The 9,019-nt window shown below is 33.9% G+C and overlaps 1 pseudogene; it reads left to right on the top strand.

The window, feature by feature from the left end:
- Positions 1-8,479: 8,479 nt before the first annotated feature.
- Positions 8,480-8,580, top strand: LOC124888313 (annotated as a pseudogene).
- Positions 8,581-9,019: the final 439 nt, after the last annotated feature.

The raw sequence follows: 9,019 nt of genomic DNA, 5'->3' as shown, positions 1-9,019 counted from the left end.
GTGTGTTGTGCTAATATAAAATGAACAACCCCGTCGGACCAAAATTTTTTAGAACAAAATCAAGTGCATGGACATGAGCAATTTTGTAGAAAAACTTTTTCTCTTTTTGTGGCTTGATAAATCTTGACTTATGAATAGAAATAGATACTCCAATTTTGTCTCTCGCGGGTGGGACATTTGAGCCCTCATGGAGAATTTTGTATTTATGGTGAGATTTTGGTATTCATCTCTTGTGCACTTGTGTTATTTAAAACTTGCCCCGTCTGTTTTACAAAGCTAACATTGATTGTATTTTATTGGAGAAATGATATTAGGCCACCTTTGTGATTTTTTAAGCGAACTCTAGCATAAAAAGCCTACCCAAGTATGAATATAATCCCAAGTTACCCACTGTGAGACATTGGAACTTTCTTTGGTAAACACATTACAAGAAATAAATAATTTTTTATTCCTCTTTTAAACCATACCATTCTTGAACTTGAGAAGGTAATACAAGGCTAAAATCCTAAGTTATGGGTGGTAAATATTTATGGAATTACCTATGGTGTCATAAAGATGTAGTTATATGCCTAATGTTCTCTTTTTAATCATGCCTACCTTTTATTTCCTTTGTTTACCCAACTTTTTTCATCTCTTTCTCTTGGTACGCCCAACTTCTTCCATCTCTTTGAAGAGTGGCCCATAGTCAAAAAGTAGGATTAAAGAAGTGTGATATAGATGTTCAAGGAAGTGTGTAGAAAGTTATTACCTAGTGATATTCTTCCCTAAACCGAACCTACGTTACAATATTAGAAAGCCCTTTGAGATCTCTAACCATTTACTTTCTTTATAGTGGCGATTGAATTTAGGGGCAAGCCTATGGCATGACATTAGTTTCATTATGATTTTTTTTGTCTGACAGAGAGTTTGTGCACTTAAAACTCTGTGTTACAAATCTTGTAGCTCGGTGCATAAAATTCTTTCTCTTGTGAGGATGGCATGTGAAACAAGTGGACGTGGGTAATTTTGTCACCTTTCCAGCATCAAGGCAAATGTAGTATGACTTAGTTTTGGTCTAAAGGTGAGTAACTTCTAGAGAATTTGTGATTATTTCATGATTTCTCTTTGAAGTCTTGTGCATCTTTTGATAGTGCATCTTATGAGGTGGGGTGTAGTGAAACTAGATTAGCACATGTGCAATGAGCTACATATGGTTGAGATAAAAGTTAAGGTCATTGTGATATTTAAGTCATCAAGGTTGGGCTTAAATGATTGTGTCTCATGGTAAGAGATAATGAAAATTGAGGAAAAGCAAATGTTTTAAGTTGAGGACAAGTAAATGACTTTACCACTCATTCGCACTCATTATTCGTGCTCATTATCTTGTTTTGAGCAAATAAATAAGACAAATTTATGGTTAGATTTTTTATAGTTGGACAAAATCGATAACCAAACCTACCCATATTAGATTTTTTAAATTGATATTGATTACTAACTCCCACATGTCACTCCCTTAGAAATGCATAATCCCAAGTTTCGTGCATAATTGTTAAAAATCTAATTATTCGTAGCGCCGATTTATACTAAAAAACCCCAAAAAAAAAACATTAGTGTAGGAACCTATCCACCCCCTCTTTTATCTTTTTGTACCATTTGTTTGAATTTAACTTGTATCCATCATTTCAAATTAATTTGATCGCCACTCACATTGGTTTTCTTGGATTCAACTCCGACTCAAAAGTTAGGTAAATAAATTGACGATGACTGCCTTGCACTTAAATTTATGTGTAAGTTGAGCGTTATCAAGTAGCCTTTATACCACGCTAATATTACGATCCTCACTATCTCGGGGTTCATAAATTACCCTGAAACCCTTTAGAAAATTTTGAAAATTTCCCAAGTTTCCCTTTTAGCACCCCTAAATATAAATCAATTCAAATATTTGCATTACTAATGCGGAAGAGTAAAAAATGACATTGCTGAATTATTGAAGGGTCCTATATTAACCCCCCGCCCCCCTTAGGATCGTTCATCCCCGAATTAGGAGTTTGGCTATTTTTATAAGAGCATAGTAAGTATACATGAAAATCATATGACAAATTCAAAATGGTACAAGATGGAAAATTAAACTCACACCTCAGGCACTCTCATCCGACACGAGATCAAGAATAGGGATTTGGACTTCATACCTTCTTCAGCTTCCTACATAGTTTCTACCAGGTTTTGACTTCTCCAAAGTGCTTTCATGAAAGCTACATCCTCTTACCTTAATATATGAACTTGCCTATCAAATATTTTAATTGAGACTTCCTCAAAACATAAAGAATTAAAAATACCAACATCCTCAGCTTACAGTATAAAAAATGGGTCGCCGAGACATTTTTCTGCATAGACACATAGAAAATAGGATGAATAGAAACAAACTTACTAGAAACTTTAGCTAATAAGTGACATTACCAAATTTCCTGGCAATCTGATATGGACCAACAAAATAGGGATTGAGCGTCCCTTCTTCCAAAATATCATGACTCATTCATAGGAGATACCTAAAAGAATACCCAATCAGTTACTTCAAATTCCAACACCTTTTACCTCAAACCGACATAAGAATTTTGATGAGATTAAGTAGTCTTAATTCTTTCCCTAATCACCTTCACGATCTCCATTGCATTGTGAACAAAGTAAGTATCAAATAATCTCGTCTCACCTATGTCAAAAATTACAATAGTAGTCTTACACATTCTATCATAAAAACCCTCAAAAGAGGCTATTTGAATTATAGAATGATAACTATTATTATACGCAAACTCAATAAAAGGCTAATGGTCAACCCAACTACCTTTAAAATCGATCACACAATCCCATAGCATATCCTATAAGGTATAAATTGTAGGTTTTCTTCTCCATCTGTTTGAGGGTGGAGAAGTGGTTCTAAGGTTCACCTAAGTACCCAAAACTTTATGAAATTAACACCAAAAGTTATATGAAATAAGTACCTCGGTCTAAAATGATGGACACAGGTGCACCATGCAACTTGACTATCTTCAGAATGAATAATATGACATAATCCACTCAAGAGTAGTTAGTCCTAAAAACAAGAATTGAGAAGACTTAGTTGTTCAATAAATGATGACGGAAATAGAATCATTTTGAATGTGATAATGCAAAAGTCTAGTAATGAAATCTAGATTAATCATGCGCTTGACCTTGACTTTCCGATAGACCATACACTTAGCCACAAAATTTGCCACATCTATTTTCATATTGTTTAATTAATATATTTACTTCCAGTAAGTATACATCTTCATGGAGAACTAATGAACTATATCTCTAGGCTAATGGCCTCAGTCAAAATCCTTTCATGCAGAATATTGTTCGCGCCCAAGCGCACACACAAGTGTACATGGACTCACCAAGTAATACAGTGGCTTTAAATAAAGATGAATATCTATCCTTTCAAGACTTGTGTTAAACATATATCCAATTCTAGTTTAACTATTGATATTAATTAGTACAACATAGCCAAAAGAGGTTTGAAATTTTGTAAACTAAAAGTAAAGTTGAGTAATACCAAAAGGTAAAGACTTTGGATAGTTAAAGGATAAAAGCCCAGGGTTAAAGCACTATGAAAAGTTATACTACACTATTGAACCTCATTCATTAGATTACTTAACTTGGTTATTAATTAACGAATTTGATATTACGATCAATGTTTCTTTAGCTTATAATCACCTATCTAACTTAGACCCACAACTAAAACGTTGAGCGAGGATGTGAGGGATAAGCTAAATGCATTTATATTTCATACTGTAGTGAACCAAGTAAGGATTATAGATATATCTATATCCTAGTCTATAATTCAAATTCCTTATTTTAAAAAAGAATAAGAACCTTTACCAATCCCCGTATTCTATCTTTATATCCTTCCTCTTGAGATCACAAAGTCGACAATTGATATATTCTAAGGGTCCATAATCCTTAAAATAGTTGTAAAAAGAATAAATAAACAACTAAATTTGATAATAAATCCAAATAAACTCAATTCAAAGCAATCAAAAACATGTTCTTGGCTTTAACCAGGAAACATAGGCATTTAGCCACTAATAGACATAACCTTAACCTAAATAAATAAATACATCATAAAGTAAATTAAAAACATAATGTAAAGGTATATAAAAGATAAAATAAGTTTTTACGAGCCCCTATCAAAATATCCTAGACGTCCAAGGTGAATACAAAGAAGTACAAGTATTGTATTTATGGTAGGAGGTTTTAGTCTTGTATGGAGTTAGGGTCGCCATGGGATGGTCACTATACTTTGCTATGGGTCATCGATAAATAGGTAGTACACATGACTAGTGGTCATGTCCCAATGGATGATCAAGTAAAGTGGAGGTCACGAGGCATCTCTATCGTGAGGCCTTACTGAAAAGTCTCAATCTGACATCTAAACATGTATGTGTACTTTTCCGACAATCCTAATCCTTGTGGTGTAATTTCCCTTACATTTCAAGCTTGTATATCCTCCATATATAAATATAATAATCTCACCAATCATTATAAATCATCATACACCATGTATTAAGCTCAAAATAACACAATATACGGAACTGAAAACTAGAAACTCAAGCTATGACTGGGCTTGCCCACGTTGATCTTTAAGTTATTATTTTGACTCTTGGCTTCATCAACTGACCCCTCAACATCATGAACAAATTGTTCCAGATATATTTACACAAAAAAAGCCCTTAGGAACTCATTTAATACATTAGAATCCATCAAGATAGACTAGATAAACACCTAGCTCTAACTAGTAACACTAGTTTTCTCAGTTTAACACTAAGTGAAAAATTTTAAGTACAAACTTATTTCAAATACACCTTAAACGTTGTAATAAAGTACTTAAACATTTATATGATTAATTATATAAATTTTGACTCATAAATAACACATGAAGTCCTCAAAACAAGGCTAAATAAGCTAAGATAACAACACTAAGATGCATAAAACTACCTCAAATAACCACCCCAAACTTATAGCCTTGTTCGTCCTCGAACAAATATTTGCTCTAAGAAATATACTATGAGGATACTCCACACTTCTACTACAACCAAGATACTCAAGCTAGTACTACAGTGACTACATAGAATGCATGTTTCTTTACAAAGCATGTTAAGTACACAATTTAAAGTTCAATAATAATACTTAGAAATATCATAGTCTAAAAAATTAACTCACCTAGCTGGCAAAATCATACATACTATATAACCACACACATCATATAATTCACCCAACTATCATCACACATGTGCCCTCACAACAAAGGAGTTTCTCATAATCACTCAAATAAAATTCAATTTATAATTGAATGGGTACAAGAATCAAATTCTGGTCACTCTAAGAAAGAATTCACCTGCTACACAAGATAAACCATAGGCTTGAACTTAGTGTAGTACTTAACTAATATTAGAATATTAAGATTAGGATCAAATAGGTCTTTAAGGGTTGTAATCTAGGCTGAGGGACAGGTAGGAATTATTTTGGCCAGTAATAGTGAATATCCTCTCTAAGCTCTTTAATACATCACCTTTTACAATTAAGACCAATCTCTAATGACCCATTTTGCCTCTCTATATACCCATATTTTTTGTTTTTTACCAACACATTTAGATTATTAACATACACTATGGTGTGTGCGTTTTTAAGTACATATTACTCAATTTGAAAAACCTTTTGTTCTTTTCATAGCTCCACTCCTGACCATAACACATCAATTTTTACACACCTATATCTACTAATTTTGGACTTCAATTTCACCTTTATCCTACTTTAATTTCACACTCCTTACCCAATTAATTTTACGCTAATGTTCTTAGGAGCTTCCGATCAAATTAAGGTCCATCAAAGAAGGCATTAGGCTACATATAAGGCTGATAAAGATAATGCTAAAGGATTAATCGGGTTAACAAGGTTTACACACAAGGGTAGGTTAGAAAAAGGGTATGAACATGGCTTTCAAAAAATGACTATATCGTCTCCTAAACCCACACTCAATATTATACTTTGTACACATTCTAGGGAAGTTCTAGCATCAAGTGCAACAAGGAATATACAAACACCTCTCATACGCATGGAATATTCTTAGATCAAGTAGGATCATTATAGACTCTCAACCAAACAAATGAATGAATTCAACATTAATCCAATAAGAACAAGAGTCATAATCCTAAGCCTAAGAGTTTCAAAAATAGTAATTCACACAATCAATAATCTTTTTCCAACCAAAACCCTTGCATCATGCAATCAAATATAACACTAACAAGAATATATCACTTATTTAACATAATATTTTTAGAAAACTATCCTAAAAATGAGAATTTCCCCACCCCACACTTAAAAATATACTTAGTCCGTAAAGTATACTCAAAAGTAGAGAAAGAAATACTATCTGAGGCCCTTAGGCCTAGATAGTAGCATCTTTATCAATCAAAGGAGTACAACGACCCCACACCAAGTCTTCGCCACCCTTCTTAGCTTAGGATTTCCAATACTCAAACTTCCTATCAACCCGTGACTCAACAAAACAAAAAGCTAGTGATGTAAAAACTAAAAATACATAAAATAAAACAACTTTTAACCTGGGTTGCCTCCCAAGTAGCACCTGATTTAGTTTCATGGCATGACCCACCCTATGACTCATTTATTTCCTTCAACCTCTTACTCACACTTGGATGCCATCTTCTTATTCTTTTTGTACCTCTTGAGTGTGAACTCTAAAGGTCAACAACTCTCTAAACAATATCCTTTTCAGGCTCATCAATTTGCAATTTATTTGGATCACTATTTGTGGCTTAAGAAGATCAATGAAGAAGTTTAAAGAGGTCTTTGGTAGGCTTAACTCCAATAACCCACACTTCTCCTATTCAATCACTATAATCCTACACAAATTTTTGTTGTGGGATAGTGATTTGAGCATTTTGTACACTTTAAATACTACCTCTGCATCATCTAGTCCTAATGTGAGTGTGCCCTCTCTCAAACCTACTAATGCTCCTTTCATTGCAAATAATGAATGTACCATGATGACTGGTACTCTTTCATCTTTCTTAAAATCAAAAATAATAAAATCAACAAGAATAGTAAACTTACCAACCTTGATACGAACATCCTGTATGATTCCTTCAGGATAGGCTGGTGTCTGGTTTATAAATTGGAGTACTGTTGTTCTTGGTATCGTTTTCCCAAACACTTGAGTGTTGAACAAGGAGTGAGGCATTAAGATGATACTTTTTCCCAAATTACTAAGTGCCTAGACCACCTCAGTTCTGCCAATTTTAATTAGGAGAGTAAAACTCCCAGGGTCTTTGAGATATTTGTGCATCTTTTGCATCACCATAGAACTACACTCCTCAGTGAGTGCTACTGTCTAAACATCCTACAACCTGACTTTATTAGTGACCACATCCTTCAAGTACTTAGCATACTTGGGCATTCCCTGTAAAATATCTAAAAGAGGAAGATTAATTTTAAGTTATCTGAACATGTCAAAGAATTTCTTAAAGCATGCATCCTCCTTTGTTTTAATATGCTTCTATGGGAAGGGTAGTGGTGGTTTCTCCTTCAATGTTCAGCAACTTTAATTTTCGAGTACAATGACTTCCTTGAATTTTCAACAACTTTGTCATCTCCCAACTTAGGAGCTATCTCAATAAATACCACTTTAGTTGTCTTTGGAGGTTCTTCATTAAGCACTTTACCACTATTCAAAGTTATTTATAGAACTTGTTTCGGATTTTCAGTATAACTTGGTAAACAACCTTTAGGCGTGGCATTCTATGCTGCTGCTATCTAACCTATCTGCAACTCCAAGTTCCTTGTAGCTACTTGCTAACTCTTCATATCAGCTAGATGGTTCTTCATATCTACTCCTAATTGTTCTTGAGCATCTAAAAGTTATTTTGACATCTCTTCCATATTGCTAGTGGCCTAATTCCCTTGAACCTGTAGCTACTAAAAATGCTATTGTTGAAACTTTTGCTATTGGTTATTCCATATTGGATTTTGAAATTGAGTCTTTCACTTTAGATTTTAGGCATTCCCATAATTTTGCCTTTGAACATTGCCCACGAACATGGCTGACTTGGGATTGGAAACACATATCTATAAAATAGCCACAATTCCATAAAAACCATGCACCAAACACTCATCTGATGAATTGTATTTACTATTGTTGCAGTCTATATAGCCGCCAATTTTATATTGCTGAATTGAGTGGTTAATGAATTCTATAATGCAGTAATCTGAGTGGATATAGTAGTAAAATGGTCCATATCAAATATACCTGTAACCTTATTTGTATCACTTCTTGAGTATGGGTGCCACTTAGGATTTCCTTATGCAATTTGGTTCAACAATGTATGTAGCTTATCGTATGTCAATTCGAACATTTTGTGATCAAGTGTCTCTATAATATTGTGAGCTAATACCTCATTGGACTACTAATGATATTGACAGTCCCAAAGAAGATCTTTGAAACTCTCCCATGCATGATATAAGTTCTCATCTATCTTCTGTTTAAAGAAGACAATCTCTCTGCACAGTCCTACAGTATTACTAGATAGAAAGTATTAGATGAGGAATTTCTGAGCTATTTCATGCTAGGTTTTGATTTACCTATATGATTTATTGTTCAACCACTTCTTCTCTTCCCCTAATAGTGAAAAACATAATAGTATTAGCCTAACATAAACAGTTGATCTTTATGTGAAAGTCCCATAAACTGTCCACTGCTGATATAAAGCTGTAACATGTTTTATTTCAGCTCTACTGCCAACAGCTGGCTTTTAAAAAAGGTAGGTCAAATTTTTTAGAAGAGGGATTGCAACTTCGTGAACTTCCCTACGGGATAATTGATCTTCATCCATTAGAGAATGATGATCTTGTTTCTCTTAAATTTATGGAATTCGGGGGAGAAGGCCTGCTTCTCTCGTGAATTAGTGAAAGCATTGCTCGGGTTCGAGTCTTGGTTCAACCATTTCCC

The sequence above is a fragment of the Capsicum annuum genome, chromosome 10 (genome assembly GCF_002878395.1).
Source record: "Capsicum annuum cultivar UCD-10X-F1 chromosome 10, UCD10Xv1.1, whole genome shotgun sequence".
Taxonomy (NCBI): domain Eukaryota; kingdom Viridiplantae; phylum Streptophyta; class Magnoliopsida; order Solanales; family Solanaceae; genus Capsicum; species Capsicum annuum.
Note: the sequence above shows the minus strand (reverse complement) of the source record. Positions and strands in the feature narration are given on the sequence as shown.